Below are 19,432 nucleotides of genomic sequence, written 5' to 3'. Positions count from 1 at the left end.
GGAGAAGCAGGCTCCATGCCCTGGGAGCCCGACGTGGGATTCGATCCCGGGTCTCCAGGATCGCGCCCTGGGCCAAAGGCAGGCGCCAAACCGCTGCGCCACCCAGGGATCCCCAAAAGCTTCTTATCTTGATGGAGTCCCAATAGTTCATTTTTGCTTTTGTTTCTTTTGCCTTCGTGGATGTATCTTGCAAGAAGTTACTGTGGCTGAGTTCAAAAAGGGTGTTGCCTGTGTTCTCCTCTAGGATTTTCATGGAATCTTGTCTCACATTTAGATCTTTCATCCATTTTGAGTTTATGTGTTAAACAAGACCAAATCTTTTTTCCAAGGTGCTCATTGTCCAATATATTAAAAAACAATGATAATGTAGATGGCATGGATTTCGTAATCGCCAACTCTAGTGTGAAAATGAAACTTTATTTCCTTGTATCTGAATTTACCTGAAATCTTAAATCTGAAATTCCACCAATGGGAGGAATTTTAATCTTATCTGTTTAAGGTAAAGTCTCTTGTACCATTTTCCCCAAGTTTGTGTTTTTTAAAAAATAAATATTCAATCAATTTAGGATTTTTTTCTTCTTTCCTTTAACCCAACGGTGGTCTAAATTCCAAACAAATAATGTTTTGGTATTTTTGTCTGTGGTCATTCTCTGACATTGTTCACCTTTGCTGAGGAGAATTTTCATTCATCTCTGTAACCACTGCCCCTCTGCTGATGCTCACAGTCCCATCATGGTCTATGCTCCATCCTCCCATCTTGACAACCAGTCTCCCTGACATTTACACAAATGCCCTTTTCTCATTAGACTTTTCAACGTACTGCAGCTCTTTGGGAAAATATGGAATTCCTCACATAGGATAGCTGATGATTGGGTGTATAAATTATCAGTCTCTAAGTTGTGACTTTGGATTTCACTTGAAAAACTGAGAGCTCTTCTTACGTTTATATCAAAGAGTCATTTTACTGTCTTGTCACACTTAGTGAATAGCATGAGATTTATCTCTTATATCTTGGTCTCCCCTACAAAGAGAAAGAGTCTTCAGGTCAAGAATTTTGAGAATGTGGCACCCAGCTCAATGCCTGGTACATAGTGAGTGTTCAATAAATGCCAATTTTAAAACAATATATCAATGAATTCATAAATACTGAAAAATACTTAAAAATTATAGATAGATCTTTCTGGACAGATATTAGTGATATCCAAGAATTCTTTAATGATGTTATTTTTTACTTTGCTCACCTCGAATAAGAGAACACAAGGACCAAATTAAGGAAGAAAGAAATCATAATTGGGCAGATTAATTGGGGAATTAATTAAATTAATTGGGGAATTAAAGAGACCAATATTGAGCACTAACTATGTGTGAGACCTGGTGTTAATGCATCTGCATTAACTGCAAAGAAGGCTTTGCCTGTGCTGATCAAGTTTTGATTAAAAAAAAAATAGCTGAATTTTTTCCTCTTAGCTCAAACAAGATTATTTTGGACTTTTAAAAAACACCTTTAACTAAAACTCAAGGGAAAACTTCATGACAAACAATCTCACCTAAGTAAGAATACAAATTTTCCAGAATGTAGGTATTAAATCTGAATCTGGATGAAATCTAGCTACAAACTAGCTTTGATGTGAATATTTCCAAGCTACTGAACTTTTAATCAAATTCACTAAATTCTGAAGCCCAAAGAATTACTTCTGGTTGGTGTTTCTCTGGTGAATTGTGACTCTGGTAGGAAATCATGTATCATGTTTGAACACTAAGTAAAGAGCAGATAGTATATCCAGGAAAAAGGAGAAAAGAATAATGTGTATCTGGTTCCTATTAAGAACCGGGCATCTTAAATCATTTCATTCTTACCATAACTTTATAAGATGGGCATTATTAAACCCATTTTACAAATGAGGAAAATAAAGTTCAGAGAGTTTAGGAAACTTGCTCATTTAGTAAGTAGCAAAGCCAAGTTTTGCACCTATGGTCTTGTGTCAAGGGTTAGGATATAGTGGGGGTGGGGGCATTGAAAAGGCTGGGAATTTGAGTTGGAAGGGCAGGCTTGATGTTCAAAAGGCCCAGTTGGACAGAAAGCACAGACAGAAATGTGACCAAAGAAGACCTCAATATCCAGGATCAGAATGTGTGTACAGGTGAAACCTGATAAGGCTTCAGGCTAAGCACAAGGTAAAAGCCAAAATCCAAACTACCAGCTTGGAATAGAGTGCTTCAGGGCTTATCACACTCCATAGCAGTATCTTTTTTTTTTTTTTTCATAGCTGTATCTATTACACCGAGTATTGATCCTGGGGCATGGACTGTCTGCCTTACACCTAGGTTTGAAGCTGCCTTCTTGGCATGAACAAAGAAGGCAAGTAGGTGGATAAGGCATGGATCTATAGATGCCCTTCCTCTGAGGAGACATCAGACTCTTTTGGATGATAGAAAAATGAGTTTGATGATCTATAGTAGCTTAAGCATTAGAAATTAAAAAAAAAAAAAGAAATGAAAACAACAACAACAAAAAAGAAATTGAAATTTGGGTAAAAGTTTTTCTCCAAGATAGAAAACAGAAATGTGGAGGTCAGGAGCAGGGCTGGGTCCATGAATCTGCCTAATATTGGGTGATGAGAAAGCGTTAGGCAGTGACAGAACTCTTGACCTGAATTTGGAATTTTTGAAAAGTTCAGTGAGAGTAGAGTATACGATCTAATGCACCTGTCAGGTAACTGATAAAAGGGGACGTCTATGTCCTGGATTTTAAGGTATCCTTCATAGCACCTATAAAAGCCAATAACTTCTATGATTTCTCAAGGGTTGGTGGCTAAATAAAATGAGCTACCAGCTTTAGTTGTGATCTAGCTATAATTTGGTGGAGAGTGTTATGATATGGATCACTCACTATAGAGATAGGGTATGGAAAAGACTAGGTTATGGGTCCAGATGCAGAAAGGAATTTTCTCTTCACTCTGTGACATTGAGAAGCCTTTAATTTGAGAATGACCTAGTTTTTATAGAAGTCTGAATTCCCCAACTTCACCTAGGGCAGTTCCTACGGTTTCTCATTCGAGAAATGAGATGGTGCTACCTTTTTCTATATCCAACAGATGAAAAAGAAGCCCATCCACTAGATCATTTATTAAAGCCACAACACATCAGGCCACACAGGCTTACCTGTTACCTCCTACACTTGTCAATGTTAGCTTGAGTCTTCCATTAATGGCAGCAAAGCCATCCTCTGAAGAACATACCTTGGCCTGGGATTGGAATTTTCAATTTTCTGTGAAATACCCAACTCACAGTCCAGTTTCTTCCTGATATTTGGGCTGTTGATATTGGTTTGACTAGAGAGGTGGCATACTCAGGTGGCGTTTAGAACCACTGTACTGCCTTATTGAATGTCAGCCAGAGCTGCAAGTCCCTGCTCTGATTTTTTTACACATCTACCACCGACATCAGGTTTTATTAACAGGGGAGACAGCTTTCTAATGAAATATGGCCCTTAACTTCCTTTTATATTTGGTAATATCCTGAACTCTTTATCCAAATGAAGCATAAAGCACTTACAACTGTGTTTTGCCATTGCACTGACCGAGGAATATATTCATTTGCAGTAACATGGGATTCAATGGAGTGGAAAATAAGCTCTGAAAATTGCTCTTGCCACGAAATTGTATCAATAAATAGGAAAAGCCCATTTAGATTTCACTGACCAATCTCCCCCCTGTGACAAAAATTAATATGGCCAAGTGGTGTGTATTGAAGGTAAGAGGCAGTAGGCTCCAGAGGCTGAGCAAGCCATGTGTCAAGGTCTGCCTGGTAAAGCTAACATATTTTTCTGTTCACAGAACTAACTGAGGGTGCCTTGTAGATGTGGGGGGAGCAATGAGTGGGAGATAGATATAAGCCTCCAGGGGATGAAGCAGGAAGAAAGATACTGGAAGCAGCCACCTGTAGGTCATTGACCACATTCTTACTATTGTATCTCTGACTGTGCACAGACTGAAACCTTTCCCCAAAGTCATCTTAGCCCAAGTTAAGAAAATGCAAAGCAGGCTCATATTGTACTTTTTTGAGTCAGTGTGGCTTCTGGCTGTTAATTTCAATACACCATATTCTCATAATAAAATTCTAACAGACACATCCGAAAATAAGCACATGCTTGATCTGTGGTTTATCCATGTGGAGATGAATAAAACATCAAGTTCAGGTGTAAAGTAGTCAATTATGGTGTTAAAATTTTGTGGAAAAAATAAAGACTCATGATTGATGATATGGAAGTAAAGTTAAAGTAAGAGTCAGAACTGACAGCTTCTGCAAAATTTGGGACAAACCAAAAAATCTCTTGAACTCAGTTGCTGTATTTGTAAAATGGACTTCATAATGGCTTTGCTGCTTGCTTCTCAGAGTCACAATCAAATGAGGTTGTGTGTGAGTATCTGTAAACATTTAAGATACTCTTTATTCTCTACCATCAGCACTAATGTTGAAGAACAGTAATCATGAAGGTAAACCATACTTTCAGAACTACTCCTTTGTGCCACTAGGGGCTAAATTTTATGGTTAAAGATGATGGACCTGGGAATCTGAGGAGCTAGATTGCAATACTACCTCTTCCACTATAACATAGTGAGCCCTTGGGCAGCTACCTTAACATCTCCCATTTTCCTATCTGTAAATTGAGATGGCTGTATTGGATTACCTCTGAAATTCCTTTCCAACACTAAATTTTGTATGCCTTTGGTTAACGAGGTAGCATACTAGAACCCTAGATCATAAGCTAAGAATTAAAGAGCATATGTTGTAATTTCTAAAACAAAAAGATCACAGTTCACTTTTAATTTGATGTTAAAGGACAAGGTCATGGAAGAAATTCTGGACAGGTTTTAGAGAGCTGTACTCTCTAGAGTAAACTTGTCTTGAACCAAAATCACATTACTTGCACTGTTATCTGAAACCTTCAGATTTCTGTTTTTAATCCCCCGTTTGAATCATCTGTCCAATTTCAGTGAAGCTTGCTAGAGGTAGGAGACTCCTCCCCTTTCCAGATACCCACTGAGATTCTTATGTCTTGGCAAAGATGTAAAAACTATGCTTTCATATGCCCATTGCCACGCTGATGGAAGTGGACTATATTGCTTCTTCACCTTGCTGGTAGAGGTGCTTTGAGGACCTTTTATTATTCTGGATTTGCACAATAACATGCAGGAGAGTATTCCAAGCCTCTTGCATATTGACTAAGCCTCCTCTCAGCCCTCTAAATGTTTGTCAGGAAGCCCTGACAAGTGGTAGCTCCATGTGGCACTCAGCATGGCCGACCAAGGCTCTCTTCTCCCTCTGTATGCTCTTGCCAGACTGCCCATTCCACCCAGGGTTGGTTCCTGCAGGGTTTCTGGTTCTCTCATTAGAGTCTAGCAGATGATCACACAGACTTGTAGCAGGTGGAACATGGAGGGGAACAATGACTTCTAGTCTGTGTCCTATTAGCAGCAACGTGGGTGAAGAGTCTGTGCTGTGTTCTGTGGCTCTACTTGCCAGTTATTCTCCTGGAGAAAGTGCAATTCCTCGGTCAAACTTTGACAAGCTTTATCAGTGTAGGATCACTGATCCCCAGCTCAGTGTGATGGTCAGTGTTGAGGTTCCAACTTTGGCTGCCTGGTTAAACCATCCCTGATATCTCTAGAATCAATATTCTTTTGAATTAATGAATGAAATATATGAAAACATTCTCTCTACAAAAACCCAAACAATATATACAAAACTAAATCCCATTTACCACTGCCCATCATCCCTTGTCCCTACCCAGAGGAGAACACTCTCAATCAGTTAGTTTTTATGAACATATAGCTGTATGTAACAGGTTGATGTAACAGGTATGTAACAGGTTGATGAATGGCAGCTGAGAAGTCTTTGGGAATCTCCCTGCAGTATTCTCTAAGAAACAGTAGAACTGACTGTGCTACCATCACCCTATAGGTCTCTCCACCAGATGTGTAAGAAAGGAAGTGAGAATGTGATTTGTTGATTTAGAGAGATAGTACTGTAGGTTTCCTTATCATCTCTGTGGGGCATCAGAAGAGGTGCTTTAGCCTAACCCTCAAGCCAAAGAAGGAAGTCTCCAAGACAATCACTTTTTTATTTGAAGAATGTCAGCAAGAAGAAGAAACTGGCCTCTAATGTCCTAGTTGGACAACTGCTTAAGGAGTGGATTTGCTGTTCTTCACTCAACACCTCTTTGAGCAGGCTGAAAGGAGAAATGGATAGAGACGGAAAAATGAAGCAGCTACATGTTGCGTTGGTTTGGCAAGGTTAAAGGAGTTTTCTGTGCCTCAAGTGGACATGGAAGAAGGTAGCTTGAACATTCTTGTTGTTACCCTGACTTCCATGGCTGACTTCCACAAGAGGAGATGCTGTCAGCTAGGAAATGCGGTTTGAACCTCGAAAGTGGGCCAAGGGGGGTCACATCGGAGCTTTTCATCTGTTTCAGGAAGAATCCTCAAAAAAGATGCCTGCTAACTTAATGGCATCAAAGGCCAGACAGTGTCAACCAAGTGAGGACCTCAAAGACAGAGAGACTCCAGTTCCACCTCTCTACTCCTGATTACTGCAGCGGAGAGACAGACCTAGAAGATGAAGGAGGAAGACAGGCAGCAAAAGAACAAGCAGTCATCCTCCCCATTGCAGGTCCCTCCAGCTCGAGTCAGGCTGAACTAGGTGGGAGGAAGAGTGTGAGATAGATTATGTAAACCAGGATGAATGGAGAAGATTGAACTGGACTGTTTAATATGTGAAAGTAATTGGAAAGCTATGGGATCTGTCCTATACATCATTAAGGGTTAGAAAGGGGGAGATTCAGCACAGTTAAAGGTAGTGACTGAAGAAATAACAAAGCAATTCCATATCTGTATTGCAATTAATCAGATTTTTCAATAAACCAGTTATGTGAAAGATATAGTGTCATTTGTGTTTTTTAACATTAATAATGTATATATCATTCTGTAACATGCTTTTTCTAATGCAGCAATATGTCTCAAAGATCTTTATGTGTCAATACACTTGGATTTTGTTGTTATTTATAACTGCTGCATAGACTTCCACAGTAAAACATTCCTAGAGTTTATTTAGCCATTCTGTGGCTGTGGGTTTTTAGCTGCTATGGAACATACTGTAAGAGAGGCCAGGGTTTGGCATAGATCTCTAAAGTAGAGCCATAGCCATACCTTCTGAACTGATTAAGAACTTGTCTAGGATTTCTGAATCCTTAAGGTGGGGTTCTAAGTTCTCAGAAATTGGTGAAAGTGGCAGAACAGATTACCTAGGGATAGAATGATCTCTTCATCCTCCCACTTACTGTTCTTCAAAGCCCCCATCTTACTGAGGGAAAATCAAAGCCAGAAATTTCAGGTCAACACTTATTTCCTCGCCTAAAAATTGAATTCATTCCTTTGCCTTCCAATTTTGGTTTTTTGGGCAATTAACTGATAATGTCAGAAAAGTACTTTGAAAATCCTGAAATAGAGATTCATTACAAACTCAAGGACTTATTAAAACAAATTCCCTTATCAGTTGGAAATAATATTTCATATACAATTGTCAGATATATATTTTTAATCTCTAATTTATGTTTTTAAAGTAATACATACTCATAACAGTAGAATATTTTTCTGGTAATACTTTGCCTCATTGCCAGTAATTACTGAACAGATGTAAGGGTGTCCAAATAACTATATGCAGTATTAAACCTACAATGCTGAGGACAGAATATGTTAATGATTTCATATTTTGTAGAACACTAATAATCATGGTCAAACATCCATAAATACATCTGAAAATTTGGTGAGCTCCTCCTCCTAATGCTAAGAATTTTGTTTTTTATTGGCCTTTTACAGCCTCCCTCATGAAGCTTTAAAATGTAAACAGAGCATAATTTATAAACTTGTCAAATCATTATGTTGTACACCTGAAATAATGTGGCATGGTGTGCCAACTATACTCAAATTTAAAATTTAAAAATAAAATAACAAAAATATGCTAAACGAAATAAGCCAGAGAAAGACAAATACCATATGATTTCACTCATATGTGAAACTTAAGAAACAAAACAGATGAATATAGGAGAAGGGAAGGAAAAATAAAATAAGACAAAAACAGAGAGGGAGACAAACCATAAGGGACTCTTAACTCTAGGAAACAAACTGAGGGTTGCTGGAGGGGAGGTAGGTGGGAGGATGGGGTAATTGGGTGATGGGCATCAAGGAAGGCACTTGCAGTAATGAGCACTGGGTATTGTATGCAACTGATGAATCACTGAACTCTACCTCTGAAACTAGTAATATAGTTTATGTTGCTTAAATTTAATTTAAATTAAAAATTAATTAATTAGTTAATTAATTAATTAAAATGAAATTGTCACACTTCTACCCAATGGAACTCTGTCTCTAAAATATATCTTCTTCTCTGTTTTCTCCTAAGAATAGAAGAATCTAGCGTTGTCCTCCTCCCTCTATGAGTATGGGCTATTTTGATTTTTCCCATTGTCTTTTGCATTTGGTTCTGTTCACCTTACAAAATTTTAGTGTTAAATTTTCAGCAACAAATACTTTATTATTATCATGTACCAACTTAGGGTACCTGATGGCATGAGTGTGTTTCTAGTCAATGTTAGGAGAAACAGCCACTGCAGATATGTTCTTTTGACTTATAATTCTATTCTTGGTTCTCATTTGCAGGTGTACATCAAGTCCACAGAATGGCCACTGGGAATTTATAAAGTGAGGAGAGGCCTTCTTTCTTCTGAAAGCTTGGACCTCAGATGAGCCACCTGTCCGTGACTTTAGCTTTTTTTCTCCTCAGAGGAAAAATAAATACAAATCACTTGGTATAGTTGACAGCCTTCAATTAGAAGGATTTATAGAATCATGCAGTCAAAAGGGAAACTGAGAGCCCATAGAGTTCATTGCCCTGTCAATAATTGACATTCCAAGTAGACTAGCTCTCTTTTTAGAGCTTTTCAGAGAAAAGGATTACATTCTCACTCTGGATGAATAATACTGATATTTAATAATCCTTATTGTAGGATGCTCCTCTTTTAACCTAAATAGTAGAGTTGGAAACTATTGGCTCCTTGTCCATATAGATCTATAGCCTCTGGCTGAGACTTGACATTGATAGGTAAGATAATTTGCCACATTTGAAGATAGTGTCTTTTTTGATGCAAATATGTGGTTCTTTTAAATCATTTTGTGGTTTTCTTTGATACTTTCTCCAGGTGCCCAGGATCAGATCCAGAAAGGCTACCCCTGCCGTGTTCCCATGGGCAGAGCCAGCCAAATGCTAAGATGACTCTCAAGATTCCCTATAATAGGTATGTGTGGAAAATATAGATAGCTTCCTTTGTTTCCAAAAGATTCCCACTGACTGAACATCTGTGAGAGGAGTGGAAGGTATTTACTTTAAGATCCTGTTTGTATCAGTAGGAGATCAAATGTTAACGTTTGAACAGTTTTGAAGGCAGATAGTAAGTCTCTTACTTCATTCGGCTTTCCAGCCACCATTTCCCTCACAGCTTGATATTAAGCAGAGCTTGTTCTCTTGTTACATCCTTTGTGATGAGACCAGCCACCTAAAGCTAGTTAGCCAGAGGACACAGGTCAGGCCAAGAAAACATCCTGGCAGGATTACATGGCCTGTGTCCTGGGGGTGTATGCCACAGTAGAAGGTGTGACCTTTTTGATATTTTAGCCCCTCACTTCCATCTGTTCATCTTGGGGGAAGCAATCCTAGAATTGATATATAATGAGTGATTAAGCATAGAGTTTCATTCTTTTTTTTTTTTTACTATGAATAATATGTATTATTAGTATTATGGTTGCTTATGTCCTCCCATTTGGATTTTTTTTTAATTTTATTTATTTATGATAGTCACAGAGAGAGAGAGAGAGAGGCAGAGACACAGGCAGAGGGAGAAGCAGGCTCCATGCACCGGGAGCCCGACGTGGGATTCGATCCCGGGTCTCCAGGATTGCGCCCTGGGCCAAAGGCAGGCGCTAAACCGCTGTGCAACCCAGGGATCCCCCTCCCATTTGGATTTATTCCTAATAACAAGGTAACTGGGCACAGGAATATGAAGTTGCTCAGAAAGCTTAGTAAAAAAGGACTTGAAAAGTTTTACAGGATATGTCACATACTCTACAAAAGACCAGATTTTTTTTTAATTGAGCATATTTCTATTGAGCCATTATTATGGGCCACCCATGACATGGTACCTACCTTCTAGTCATAGGGATCCTTTATAATATGTGATACATAATGTTAAATAATGCTATGGGAAGATGTTCCAGATCAAGTATGTCTGACCTGAGTCTGGAAAAATGAGCAGGATCCAGTTTGGTAAAAGAGAAAATATGGGCCAGGACAGATGGTGAAGAGTGAGTGGAAACTGCAAATTGTCCATGATGGTAGAAGGTACAGTGGAAGGAGGAGAATGATAAGATGAGGTTGAGAGGATACATTGTGCAGGACACTAGACAGTTTATAAAGCATTTGGGAGTTAGCCTGAAGGCAGTAGTGAGTCATTGCAGGACAAGGACATCATCATATTTGTGGTTTTAAAAGTCATTTAGATGGCAGGGGAAGAGATTTGAAGAAGACTGCCTTAATGGAGGCAAAGTTGGAAGCAAGCAAACCATTTAGAAGACCGTTGAAGTAATTCATGAGATAGACCTGAATCAAGTAGTGACATTTGTGATGGAAAGATCCATATTGGAGATGGAGTTTAAATCCTATTACAGAAGAAGAATTAATAGAATTTGATTGATTGGTTATGGCAGGTAAGGAAGAAGGAACTCCAAGTTTTGGTCATGAAGGAGAAGGCACTGAATTGAGGTTAGATTTATAAATTGTGAGATGTCTATGGAATATCTGGACCTCCCAGCAGGTGTGGTTCTCAATTTGAGAGTCACCAGCATGTTTCTGTAACTGAAGTCATAAGATTGGGTGAAATTGCCCAGGAAATGTGCAGGGAATACATTATGCTTGCTTTTTCCTAGAACACAGCTCTTAAGGTACTGAATATGGGGTTCAACATTGACAGTGTCATTTCATTTTGGACAGTGGTGCACACTCTATTCTGCTTTCCAGACTCTACCAACTGTCACCTTCTATTATTACAATTTCATCAATATTCCATGATCCTTTCTAGTTTCCAGGCCAATATGGACAATTGTCATCTTCTTGACGGCATAAATAGATGTCTTGATTTGGATATTAGCTATGCTCATACACCACAGTAATATGAGATTAAAGAAAAGCCCTTCCACTGTATATTGATGCCTCTGAGGCAGCTTCTCCAGTGACAATTCTTTGCCTTGTTACTAGAAGTGGAGGTGGTTGTTTTACTTTTAATTCTGTTCCTTGACTACCAGAACAAGATTCTGAAACCTTTGTCACTGTGTTGGTTTCTACCGAATTGTCTATATAGCTATTCATCCCTGACCACTTGTGAATTGTTATGAATGTTTACAGAAATGGGGATGGGGAGCGGAGGGGCTCTCAAATCTTGATTTTCTAAGGCCCAACAAAAGAGTAAATATTTTTAGATTAAAAAACCGTCAACATTTCAGAGTGACAAATAAATGTATCTCAGTGTTCTGATGATTTGAATGTTCTAAATGAGGAAGCACTGGAGCAGCATCTGTGCCTGTCTCTTCGCCACAGCTCTCATTCCCTTTGAGGCACTAGGAAGTAAGATGACTCTGAGCACCAATTGCTTGCAAATTTCTTCTTCTCTTCTGAAATAAATTTGTGCTAGCAGGTCTCCCAATATGCAGATGCTGCCTTGTTGAGTCAAAAGAACATTTTAAGTAGAAGCATTTGCATTCTGGGGACTAGCTTCTGCACTTCTAAAATGAGACCCTATTGAGAAGCCAGATATTTTTCCCAAATCTATTAGGATGGATACCATCTGATTCCATTCCCATTTTTATGCTGTTTTACTTGTGTTTGATTGGAGATCCTGTTGGAGATACATGCCTGGCTATGAGAGAAGAGCTTTGCCCTGATGATCTAAATGATTATACCAGTTCTCTGCCTTTTTTGGCCAGCAAAGAATAGGCACAGTTCTGTCTGCACATGTGGGGGATGTGAGAGCAGAATGGAGTTGTGGATTTGAGCTGGACTCTTGTGACTCACCCCTGGCTAGTTTGACTTTGAGGGCTTGGCTTCAGTACTAATAAAAACTGCTGCCAATCACAGTGTTATATTGAAGCGTTCAGTACACTGTGTCCAGAATAGTCTTTATTTAGATGGCAAAAGTGTCAGAAGAAAAAACACAACCTGAGTCTAATGGGCTGATTGAGCTCAAGGGAGAGGTAGCAGGTGGGGAGGTGGAGGGCAAAAGAGCAGTTTCTAAGCAGAAATATAGCAGCAAAGACAAGTTCTGGGGATGGACCAGCCATTTATCATAGCAAAAGAAGGTCATATGAGCTCATTTTGGAGTTCAGAGTGGTCCTGGAAACAGAAATTAAAGAACTGTAAAAATGGCTCAAAGTTTGGTAGCATGTATCTGGTTTGGTACTCATACCCAAAGAGTTTACTGCCTAGGTTAAGAAATGGCTAACTCTCTACAACCAAAGAGGAAGATGATTTATCTAGAAGCTTGGCATTAATGATGGCATCAGTACCAGTGAAGATGTCAGGTGGCTTTCTGGGCATTGGCATTGCCAAAGGCATGATTGGTACATGTCTGCATAGATTTTTGTGTAAGTTATAGTTGCAACAGGTTAAGTGCAGTGACCTGAAAGCTAAGATAGCCCAATGAATAACTGTCTTTCCTGACATCACTCCCAGGCTCAGCCTGGCATATTATTTTTGACTTTATGTTAACTATACTATGGTTATATGCACTACTATGGCAGAGAATGTTTCACATTCTTTCTCGCTAGCTCTCACTCTCGCTCTCACTCTCTCATACATACACATCACTGCAGGTCACATGGCTTTGTTTGGAGGCTCTCCAACTTCTCTGAATGACCCAGAATTTTGCTGCTGTAGGTTGCCACAAAGTATGATGTAGCCTGTCGTAGACTATGACCATCTAAATGGAAGTTAGGGGTCTGGAACACCTTTGACCCTGGTGAACCAAGAAAGGTGAGCTTAAGTGGGAAGATCACTTCATAAATCAGGACAGGGTGCAAAGTAATTCTGAGAGCCAGAGTCAGAAATGGTAGGAAAACTGCTACAACTCTTTTACTTCTGAACTGTATCTTTTATCACAGCCCTCTGGGCCAGGTATTATTCTCTGTCTTGGATTAGGTTTCCTAAAAGCAGAGCCCAAGTCAGGGATTTGAGTAAATCATTTCCTCATGATTTATAGAGGGAATGCTCTCAGGAGAAAGGGAATGAGGGAAGTAAGATAGGGCAGGGGAAAGAGCTACGCAAGCATTTGACCTCAGCTGGATTTCACAGGAGCTCTGGAATATGTATTGCACAGTGGAGTTATTCTACTTTGAAGGAAAGGTGCTGGGGGGTTTTTTGTTTGTTTGTTTGCTGCTCTCACTTCCATCGCTGTCTGCACCTCCAGAGTAGGGGTGGGTGTGACTTGCCATCTTGGTGGCTTTTGAGGGCTGTTCTCCAGAGAGGCTCGCCAGGTAACACCTAAAGCTGCCAGGAAAGAGTACTATAGCCCAGGGCAGAGGATCTACCCTTTATTTTATAGGTGGGGTAACTGAGACTCAGATATAAGCCTTTGCTTTCAGCAATCCAGCCCATTTATAGCAAAGCATGGACTCAAACAGAGTTAGTAAAGGTAGACTGCAGGATAGTGGTTCACTGATATTGGCCCCACTCTGTTGTGTCTGTGCATGTGATCCTGGGTCTGCAGTTAGTATACACACCAAAAACAGAAATTCAGTCCCTACATGAATCCTGGCTCTGGCCAAGGCCTTAAAACAGAGGGGCCAAAATTATATTTTATGTTATCAGGATACAGTTCTCCATAAATCTCTTGCATTTTCATACATGTTGTGAACTAACTGCCTTTGTTTCTAACTATCTCTTTTTCTTTTTCTTCTTTTCTTTTCTTTTCTTTTCTTTCTTTCTTTCTTTCTTTCTTTCTTTCATTCATTCTTTTTTTTTTTTTTTTTTTAAGAGAAAGGGTGGGGAGGGGAAGAGAGAGAGAGACAGAATCTTAAGCAGGCTGCAGCACACCCAGTGCAAAGCATGGCACGGGACTTGATCTCACAATCCTGAGATCATGACCTGGGAGGAAATCAAGAGTCAGATGCCTAACTGACAGAGCCACCCAGGCGCCCTTATTTCTAATTATTTTTTTCAGTAATGTTGTAGCCAAAGCCTACAAGATGGACATAGTGTCTCTTTCCATAGCCAAGGAAGGCATGCTTCCTAGCTATTATATAATATTTGGATTTTTTAAAATTCAATTTTCCTTTCTAGTAATGCAACACACTGAATACACAGGTGTCACTTTACCTCTAAGCATTGCTTTATGGCAATTGGCCTCAGGGAACTGATGCAAAAATGATGATGCTCTAGTTGCTGCTCTTGCTGTGAGTAATAAAATGTCTTTTGTTTTTGACCTGGCAGTTCCATGTCTTCTGCCAGTATCCATGAAACTATGGCAGGCTAATATGTTAGCATGCAAATAGAGCAAAATCTTAGACCTATCAAGTTATTGACCAATGTATTAGCACCTCTGGCTTTATATAGAGAGATTTAACTTTGTGATCGGTGATTTGACTTTCTAGGAAAGCTTTGGAATTTTTTTGCCCAGAAGTATTTATGTCGGTGCCAAACAATGGTATGTCTGTGATGTGCTTTTAAAATAATTATTTGCTCTCACAGAGATGAAGAGCCTTTTCATTAGATTAGTCAATTGGATTAATGCAATTAGGTAGATTACATTAATGGCCCCAGTTCTTCATCCTTTTGGTCAATGAGATAGCAGATGTAACTCAAGCAGAGCCTCAAAAATGCTTGCATAATTGGGCTTGCGCTTCTACGTTTGCCATCTCCGTGAGGTGAACAGGGCTGGATTATCCTTCTAGTTCTAGGATGATGGTTAAAGACATGTGGAGTAGACATTCTCAGCCTTACCTAGCCTATGTCAGCTGACCTCTACCTGGCCACAAGCATATAAGGGAGCCAAGCTAAGACTAGCTAAACATCTCTACTAAGCCCAATCTAGATCCGTCAACTTATAAACTGGATAGCTAGATAAATGGTTGCTTGGATATTTTAAGCTGTTAATATTGGGAGTAGCAAAAAATTTTACACAGCAAAAGCTAATTGTCAGAGCTGCCCAAGAGAATAGATTGCTTTCATTTCTTCATTTTAACGGACTTGTGAGAAGGGTGCTCAGAGTAAGCCACCACAGCCCAAACTCTACATCTCAACTCTCAGAGTGACAGGAGTTCTGCTGTCTCTTTATATGTATTATATAGGCAGACTAGTAGGTTGTCTGCCTATCCACCTTTGTTCTCTACCTTCTTTCATTTGTTGGTTAATTTATTAATAACCTCTTAATTAATAAGCTCTTCTAGTGGACAGGTGCTATGTATACAAAGATAAAAGTTCATAAACTAATGCAGACATACATGAAGGAAAATATTGCAGTAGATATAAGTGCTAATGGAGATGTGTGCAGTATGTTGAGAACACAAGAGACAAATCAACTGCCTCTGAGGAATGGGCATGGGTAGCTTCACTGAAGAGGCATGGTTTTAAGAGTATTGTGTAGGCACTGCCATAGTTATTCCACAGCTCATGCTGGTGCATTCAACAAGGATTTTCCCACTCAGGAAACCAACTCTATGCTATGTACCTTACTAAGCACAAGGGATAGAAAAACTAATTAAATTTAGTTCCTTCAAGGAGTTTGTATTTTTAGCTTAGCTCCAGTAGCTTGATACTCCCCTCCACCTTATTTATAAGATACAGCTATCTCTAAGAGGAATTGTATTTAATCTAATAGCGATATTTTAACCTTATTGTAAGTATCTGCCTGCCAGCCTGCCTTCCACCTTTTCTTCCTTCCTTCAACCTTTCCTTCCTTCATTCTTTCCTTCCTTCTTTCTTTTCCTTCTCTCCTTCCTTCCTTCCTTCCTTCCTTCCTTCCTTCCTTCCTTCCTTCCTTCCTTCCAACTGTTGACAGAAAGGGTCAGACTGTATTGTTGCACAATGGTTACCACCCCCCCCCCCCCAACTATACTGGGGAAAGGCAGGAGCCCAGAGACTAGACTGATTCCCTGGGCCTAAGTAGTAACCAGAAAAGGCCTCCATTGTGAACTGGAAGATCTGTTTCTAACTCCTTTCTCTTCTGAATGTTCAAGATGATATAAATACACTCTATCTTATTAAGTTGGTCCCTATAACCAAGAAAATGACCTTCATTCCCAACCCTAAGGTACTGTGAGATGGTATCTCAGGAACTCATTGTCCTGATAGCCAGTTCTTTGGCAGATATGTGTAACTTCAGCTCACAGACTACTACTTAACATGTTCTGTGCCCATTAGTAAGGCTACCTAAGGCTGTATCCACAGCAGCTATTCTCAGACTTCCTGTTCTGCCTCAGCCAATCACTGACTCCAGTACTCTCTGTACCTTATTTACTAGCTTTTGAAGGAATGATTATATCATGTGTACAGAATTACCAATTTCATTTAGTTATGAGCGATAGAATTATTTAAAACAAACAAACAAACAAAAGGCTTATTTTCTCATACAACTAAATCATGACGTGATAGCTCACGCCTTAGGAGAAACTAGAACCAGAGCTGCCAGGTATGTGCACACATGTTGTGCACAATACAGGTCCCAGGGTGCAAGTATGAGCTGGAATCCTGTCCTTTCTCCATTCCCAAAGCTGTGTTCTCTGATATGAGGTTATGTCCAATCAAAGGTACCTTCTGTTCACCTTCAAGGCTGGGTCCTCCCTGAGGCAGTACGTTTATTTAATTGGTCTGCTCAGAGGAGATACCTATATTCTCCCTTTTCTTTCCTCATCCTTTGCTCTTCTATCTAAATAAAAATCTCCCTATGGATTTTTGGATCCACCCTATGGATGGAGGAAAGGAGAAAGAAGATTATGAATATAGAAGATAGATAGCAGCAGCTTTACCAGATAATTAAAAATGCTTCTTTTAGAACCAAACCATTGGAACAAGATCAAATTAGGAAAGATATTATTGGAAATGTTTCTTGAATTTAGAAGAGATCTCACATTGGAATGACTAAAATTGCTCACTTTTTAGGTAAAATTAATAAAATGATTCCAACATCTAGATACAGTCAGGCACAATTTTTGAATTATAAAGAGGAAAGAGAGTCTTATGAGTACCTCTGACAAAAGGAATGAAACAAATGAGGAGCTTAACTACAGAAGCATTATTATTAGACTGGTGACAACTTATTTTCTTCAGTAATAAATGCTAGCAGACAATGGAGCAATACCTGGAATTTTGGTAGGCATGAGAAGAAAGATTATTAGCCCAGATTTTATATCTAACCAAACAGTTATTCAAAACATTTTCATATTCACTAGTAAATATACTACCCACTAATTCTTTTTTAAGAAGTTAGTTGAAAACATTCTCCAAATGACTAGTGAATTTTTTAATACTTACATGAGAAGTCATCATTTAAAAAATCGGAGAGGGAGATAAACCATGAGAGACTCTTAACTATAAGGAAATAAACTGAAGTCCCTGGAGGGGAGGTTGGTGGGGGGATGGGATAACTGGGTGAAGGGCATTAAGGAGGACGCATGATGCGATGAGCACTGGGTGTTATATGCAACTGATGAATTATTGAAAACATCTGAAACTAATGATGTAATATGTTGGCTAATTGAGTTTAAATAAAAATTTTTAAAAAAGAAATCATCATGAAAATACAAATCTAGCTTACATTTTTTAAGGTTCACTTTGTCTGCTATAAGAATGGTGTAGTAGAGGCCAAAAATGGAATTTGTGTTCCAGGTGAAAGATGATGATATCCATGTCACAGGTAGAAGAATGGCATATAAAAGGGTAGTATCAATAGAAAAAGAGATCAAGTGTTCTAGCTTGAGACATGTCAAATCTGAGATGTTTGTGAGGTATTCAGATGGAGATATCCATCTGAGGGTTTGGCGATGCAATTGCTGAGGTTAGAGAAGTTTAAGGTTTGTCAAGTACAGCATATAGTTGAGGAACATCAGCCTATAGATGAAGTTTGAAACCATGAAAATGGATGATGTCATTGGGAGGCAGGAAGAGAGTGTGGAGAGAGAAAAAGACCAGAATTAAATACTGAGTACCACTAAAAAATAGGGCAAGCAGTTAGCCAGCAACCACACTAGGCTTGTCAGAGCGTCAGACCTTGGGGGAGAAGATACTCTTGGATGCAGGCACTGTAGCAGATATTCAAGTTCGTTGTGTGTTACATTCTAGGGCAAGACCAGAAATTTAGCAGGGTAAATACTGGACTCCAGCACTTGGGCTTTGGGACTTTTAAATTATCTGGCTGAGAAAGAATTGACCTGTCGCCTGACACAATCAGTGGCCTTTATTCAGTAATGTGTGAATGGTGGAACTTTGCTCTAGTCTGATTCTGCTAGTTCAGTTTATGGTTGATAAAGCACTAGCCTCATCTGATATGGACACGTTAACTGAGATCTCAACCTTGACTGATTGAAACCTGGTTTACAGCCATTTTCCATGGATCTTTGCTGGAGTCCTACAGAAAATGCTCTCAATCTGCTTTCTAACTCCAAACATGGTGTTTATGTACTACAGCCCACTGTCAGAAACCTGTACCATTTCAGTCCTGAAAGCTGTGAGACTAGTCACCAACATCACTTTAGGAGACACTGGAAGATGATTAGTAATGGTCAGTTGAATAGGTGAGGGACTTCTTCTTCTGGAAGTATCCTTATTGTTTGTCCCATACTTGGGGCCAGTCATCTTGGCAGGGGCCTTGGAATCATCTCCTCACCTCCATGCTTCTCCAACACCATTATGCTGTGATTGTTGAAAGCATACATTTTCAATGGAATATTATGCAGCCATTAGAAATGACATACACCCACCATTTGCTTTAACGTGGATGGAACTAGAGGGTATTTTGCTGAGTGAAGTAAGTCAGTCGGAGAAGACAAACATTATATGGTCTGATTCATTTGGGGAATATAAAAAATAGTGAAAGGGAATAAAGGGGAAAGGAGAGAAAATGAGTGGGAAAAATCAGAGGGTGATAGAACATGAGAGACTCCTAACTCTGGGAAATGAACAAAGAGTGGTGGAAAGGGAGGTGGGCGGGGGGTTGGGGTGACTGTGTGACAGGCACTTGACGGGATGAGCACTGGGTATTATGCTATATGTTGGCAAATCGAACCCCAATAAAAAATATACAAAAAAAGAAAGCATACTTTGCACTCAAGATGAATAA

At 39.4% G+C, this 19,432-nt stretch overlaps 1 long non-coding RNA gene across 2 annotated transcripts in view; it reads left to right on the top strand.

The window, feature by feature from the left end:
* Positions 1-19,432, top strand: part of LOC144315226 (uncharacterized) — a 53,814-nt gene that overhangs the window by 12,586 nt on the left and 21,796 nt on the right. For both annotated transcript variants that reach the window (XR_013380975.1, XR_013380974.1), the window contains exons 4-5: positions 8,718-9,159; positions 9,257-9,352. This is a non-coding gene — a long non-coding RNA (uncharacterized LOC144315226). The remainder of the gene's footprint in view (positions 1-8,717; positions 9,160-9,256; positions 9,353-19,432) is intronic.

Source organism: Canis aureus, chromosome 6, assembly GCF_053574225.1.
Source record: "Canis aureus isolate CA01 chromosome 6, VMU_Caureus_v.1.0, whole genome shotgun sequence".
Classification (NCBI taxonomy): Eukaryota; Metazoa; Chordata; class Mammalia; order Carnivora; family Canidae; genus Canis; species Canis aureus.
Note: the sequence above shows the minus strand (reverse complement) of the source record. Positions and strands in the feature narration are given on the sequence as shown.